The sequence below is a fragment of the Callithrix jacchus genome, chromosome 6, assembly GCF_049354715.1.
Source record: "Callithrix jacchus isolate 240 chromosome 6, calJac240_pri, whole genome shotgun sequence".
NCBI lineage: Eukaryota > Metazoa > Chordata > Mammalia > Primates > Cebidae > Callithrix > Callithrix jacchus.
The window spans coordinates 55,651,071-55,656,309 of record NC_133507.1 but is presented as its reverse complement, the minus strand read 5'-3'; the positions used below and the strand labels follow the sequence as shown (position 1 = coordinate 55,656,309).

Here is a 5,239-nt window from a genome sequence, read left to right as displayed (position 1 = left end):
TATCAACTTGAAGCTAGCCACTAAATATCTTCTGATTTTTAAAGTTATCAACTCCTTCACATAACATTTCATAGATGTTGATCTTAAAGAAAAAGGGGGTAAAAAAAGGAAAGATCTCTCAGAGGCTACAGCTTTATGTCTCAAAATATTTTATATTTAACAGCTGTCCTGGGAATTGAAAAAGATGATGCTAGACTCAGCTGAAATTCAATACCTGTTCTGTAAAGTGTGCTAACTGCAGTGTGGAGTTCTGACACTCACAGTCCGCCTGCAATTCTAGTTCTTCAGCACTAAGAAATCGCTCATGGAGAAGGAACTGCTTCATGAATTCAATTTTATCGTCCATCCATAAGTAGCTGTATTTCTCCAAGTAGCTTTGACACTTGTGAGCATTAATGGTGACTGATTGCACCCTGCTCAGGATTTCCTGGTGCATTTCCTCTGGCACATCTATCCGAACCATGTTCTTTCCTAATGGAAAAATAAAATGGAAAAAAGTAAGTGGAGCCAGTGATTTTATTTAAAACCATGAAGCATTAGAGGTGGACTACTTCAAGCCAGACTGCTGCCACCCGAAACCCAAACAGTACCCCCATTAAGGTAAAAGATAATTGGCACCCCATTAAGTTTGAGAGTTTATTTTATAAAGAGTTCTCAGCATGCTGTATGTTAACTAAGTCTTTGTAAAGAGAGTCATACTCTAAGTACAATAGAGGATCTTGTTATTTAAGGGAATACATTATGAATCACTTGGTAAAGTAGAGAATTCTTTTGGAAAGTGAAAAGTCACCAATTTACTTTATCTTTCATAGACTATGTTGGTTTTCTCAAGACCAGAAAAATATTCAACTGAGTCTCTGTATAAGTGGAAAGTGGATTTTTTCACCATGAATATTCATGAACAAGCAGAATTAGACATCGATCATTGATCAACAGAAAAGATGAAGATTTCCCTCTGACAGCGTCATCTCTTTACCACCTACGGAGCTCAAAGAAGGCAAAAGGACCCCGTTGCCACTGTTTTCAAAGACCTCTCTGATGCCTTTACTGCAAGCACTTCTGCCTTCAAGCAGCCAGGAGACTAATTTTAGGAGGTGAAGCCAAATGAGAGGTGATTGCTCATGGGTGCGTTGACCATGGGATCATTGCCTTCTAGTTCATACATTTTCTCTGGCTAGATGCATACCAAACCAACCAATGCCTATGGTCAACGTGTGTGATTTGGGTCTCCATTTTTGGTTCAACATTATGTCAACTTTATAAAATAAATTGCGAGAAAAAAATTATAAGAGAGACTCAAGTATGTTCCAGGAAAATATGCCATTTACCCTAGAGGTTGAAATATAATCAATTATTCAAAACTTGCATGCTATATATGCGAGACACTGTGCCAGACTCTTTGGAGATTGTTTTTAAAAATGAGACCAGGTGTGGTGGCTCATGCCTGTAATTCCAGCAATTTGGGAGGCTGATGGGGGAGGATCACTTGAGTCTGGGTGACACAGTGAGACCTCATCATCACAAAAAAAAATCAAAAAATTAGCTGGGTATGAGGATGCACACCTATGGTCCCAGCTACTCAGGAGGCTGAGGTGGGAGGATTGTTTGAGCCCAGGAGGATAAGACTGCAGTGCAGTGAGCTATGATTGTGATTATACCATTACGCTCCAGCCTGAGTGACAGAGTAAGACCCTGTCTCAACAAAAGAAAAGTTAAGGAAAATTAGAAAGGTTCAAATGGCATGGTGAAAATGTAAAAGACAGAGATAACCTTCAACTAGTGAGGTATGGAAAGAAAGCAGGTGGCTTCATGGAGAAGGCAACATTTTAAAAAGGGATAGTGTTTGGACATGTGAACATGAAGGAATATAAACATGAATGTAAATTATACCCCAAGGGTTTTATAGAGTACTTTTATACGTATTATTTCATTAGATCCTTACCTCACTCCCATGAAAAATTTGGGCGATGTGGCCAAGACTGGCTAGATTCCCCTATTCCACTATTTTTCTTCCTTGTCCTGGGTTGTAGCCATGTTAATCTGGTCAATGGGATACGGAGAGTAGCGAAAGATGCCACTTTCAAACCTTGTCAGCAAATGCTATGTGATCCTCCACTCTTCCTCATTAGTACCAGCCAACCTAATGCAAAGAGTCCAGCACCAGAGAATTACAAGTAGACCTTGCAATATTGCCTCACCACACATGAAATGTACCCAGGAACCCTAAGGTACCGCTAACAGTAGACTTCCTCCCTTACCACACACACACAGACTTGCTCCCCCTGACAACTTTAGGAAACAAATCTCTATTGTGTTAAGGAAACAGGATTTGGGAGGAGTTGGCTATAGTACCAGCAGTAAGTACCCTAATTGATAGATGAATTTCACTTTATACGTGAGAAAAAGGAGGCTCGCAGAGCAAAGAGCATGCACAACAACACGAAAGAAGGAAAGTGGCCAACGCCGTTGTTCACGCCTGTAATCCCAGCACTTTTGCTGAGGCAGGTAGATCGCCTGAGCCCCAGGAGCTTGAGACCAGACTGGGCAACATAACAAGACCCATCTCTACTAAAAATACAACAACTAGCATGGCGTGGTGCTGTGCACCTAAGGCTGAGGTGGGAGGATCCCTTGAGCCTGGGATGTGGAGGCTGCAGTGAGCCAAGATTGCACCACTGCACTGCAGCCTTGAGACAGAGTGAGACTGCCTCAAAGAAAAGGAAGAAAAAGACAGAGAAAAAAAGAAAAGAGAGGAAAGAAACAAAAAAGAGAGAAAGAGAAAGAAGAAAGAGAGAGAAAGAAAGAAAGAAAGAAAGAAAGAAAGAAAGAAAGAAAGAAAGAAAGAAAGAAAGAAAAAAGGAAGGAAGGAAGGAAGGAAGGAAGGAAGGAAGGAAGGAAGGAAGGAAGGAAGGAAGGAAGGAAGGAAGGAAGGAAGGAAGGAGGGAAGGAAGGAAGGAAGGAAGGGAGAAAGCAAGTGACCGAGAGGTAAGAGGGAGGGAGGGAAAGAGAGAGAGAGAAGGAAAATGGGAAAGCATGGTACTAAAGCAGACAGTACAAGTTTGGAGCCTTCATACTTGTTTTCCAGCCTCCTCCCTATGCCTCTGCTGGGCTGCCTTCCATACCATGTTCCATGACCCATCACGCCATGCCCACTATGTGTCACTAAGTGTCACGCTATGACACTTCTGCTCACACAGTTCTCTCCTTCTGGAATTCCTGTTCCTTCATTCTGCGTTTTTCAAACATCCACTAATTTTTCAAAGTCCAGTGTAAAAGTGGCCTCCTTAGTTGGACTCAACAGCACCCTTCGTACTGTGATGACTGTGATGTGATGTGGCAGAAATAGGAAAGGGCTGGGATCCAGAAGGGAAAGGCATAGACGTGGACTTCACTTCTGACTAGCATGACCCTAAGCAAATGGCCTCAACTTTCTGAGTCTTCTTCCGCTTCTATAAAATGGATTTAACCATCATTATTTCACAGGACCATTGTGAAGACAAAGTGAGATGAAGAATGAAAAAGTAACCCTGGAACAGAAAATGTGAAATAAATATTTGTTCCACCTATTCTACGGCCCTTCATTGTTCTACTCACTCTTAACTGTGAACTCCAGAAGAGCAGGAGCCACACTGCATTCATCTTGATAGTCTGCACCTAATACTTAGTAGGTATTTTAGTTAAAATTAGGTAAAGCTGCATTTGGCCAAACCAAACTAACTAAGAAGACCTTAAATCCACAAAGTTTTTATCTCTCCCATAAAAATCCAGGGACTATTAAGAATCCAGGGCTGCTTGGACAGTTCCGGAGATGAGCCAGGATCCCACACTCCTTCCAGCTTTAGCACCTGCCGCCCTAAGGATGTGGCCCTCGTTAGCATTGTCTAAGATGGCAGATGGGGCTCTAGGCAACATACTTGGATTCCAGGTAGTACAAAGAAGGAGGAAGGCAGGGCTCTTCCCTGAAAGACACTGGGCGAAGTTGTGCAGCCACTTCTGCATACATACCTTTGGCCAAAACTCGGTTGTATGGTCCCCTCCAGCTGCATGGGAGGCTGGAAAGTGTAGTCTTCAGTCTGTACCTCCATATATCTAATTTGTATTCAAAGTCCTCTTACTGAGGAAGAAGACAGAATTTGATACTGAGGGACAATGGGTGATATCTGTGCTATTACACACATGACTATGCTTGGGTAAGTTGGTTCTGGCAGGGGTGTGGAGAAGGAATCAAGAGGCAAAAGCTGAAAGCCAAGAGGAGCATTGGAACACTCCAGTAACACTGAAAAGAGCTCCTCTCCCTGAGTGAGTACTGCACGCCACACCCCGTGGGGTGCACCTTACCCACACCAGCTCGTTTGCCACTTCAGCCTCTTAAAGCACACTGGAGTTCAGATTTTAGCAGAACGTTTATTCTAACTTGGGATTGTTAGGTGACTTAAAATGGCTGTTGTTACATCTCATGATTTTGTGGATTGGAAATATGGGCTGGGCTCAGCTGGGTGAGTCTTCTTTCCACACAGTGATGATGTTCATCTATTGTGGGTTCACCTGGAGGGTTCCAGGCGGCCTCACTCATGTCTGGCACCTTGGCAGGGCTGGCTAGGAGCCTGGGCTCAGCTGGGACTGTTGACCAGATTGCCTGCACAGGGCCTCGCCAATGTGTTGGACTTCTTATGTGACAGCTCAAAGCTCCCAGAGAGAGCATCCTAAGAGACAGGAAGTTGGAGACCTCAAGTTGTTTGTTTCTTGGAGGTCTGGGCCTCAAAACTGGTACAGCAACATTTCTGCCATATTCTATTGGTCAAAGCAGTTCCAAAGCCTGCCCAGATTCAAGGATAGGAGCAAAGATCCTGCTTCTCAATGGAAGGTAGGTACAAGTATTCGCAGCCATCTCGAACTCTCCACAGGTGTCTTGCACTTAATCAGTATCCAGTAAATGTTTGTTGAATGATTCACGGGTTTAGTTCGGTTCTAGATACTGAAAAATAAATGAGAAACACATTGAGTTTCTAGGTGTTTCTAGAACTGAACTCCTTTCTTCTGAAAAGGAGTTCAAAATGAATACACAGATTTAGGACACAGGATCTGATTGTACGTTAGCAAAATAAAAGTGGAGTTTACTTCAAAACATGAAGGAAGAAAGTCAACCACTCTTCTTCCGCATTTCCTGTACTGTACCAGCGGTTTGAATTGGTAGATTGCTTTTTTGGTATTAACTGGGAATTTCTCCAAGATCCAAGCT

The 5,239-nt window shown here is 42.9% G+C and overlaps 1 long non-coding RNA gene across 1 annotated transcript; it reads right to left on the bottom strand.

The window, feature by feature from the left end:
- Window positions 1-214: 214 nt before the first annotated feature.
- LOC103793731 (uncharacterized) lies at window positions 215-4,975 on the bottom strand. Its single transcript, XR_004745052.3, has 3 exons — window positions 4,006-4,975; window positions 1,943-2,140; window positions 215-471 (listed from the first exon to the last, which is right to left on the bottom strand). It is a non-coding gene; the product is annotated as an uncharacterized LOC103793731 (long non-coding RNA).
- Between the last annotated feature and the right edge of the window lie 264 nt (window positions 4,976-5,239).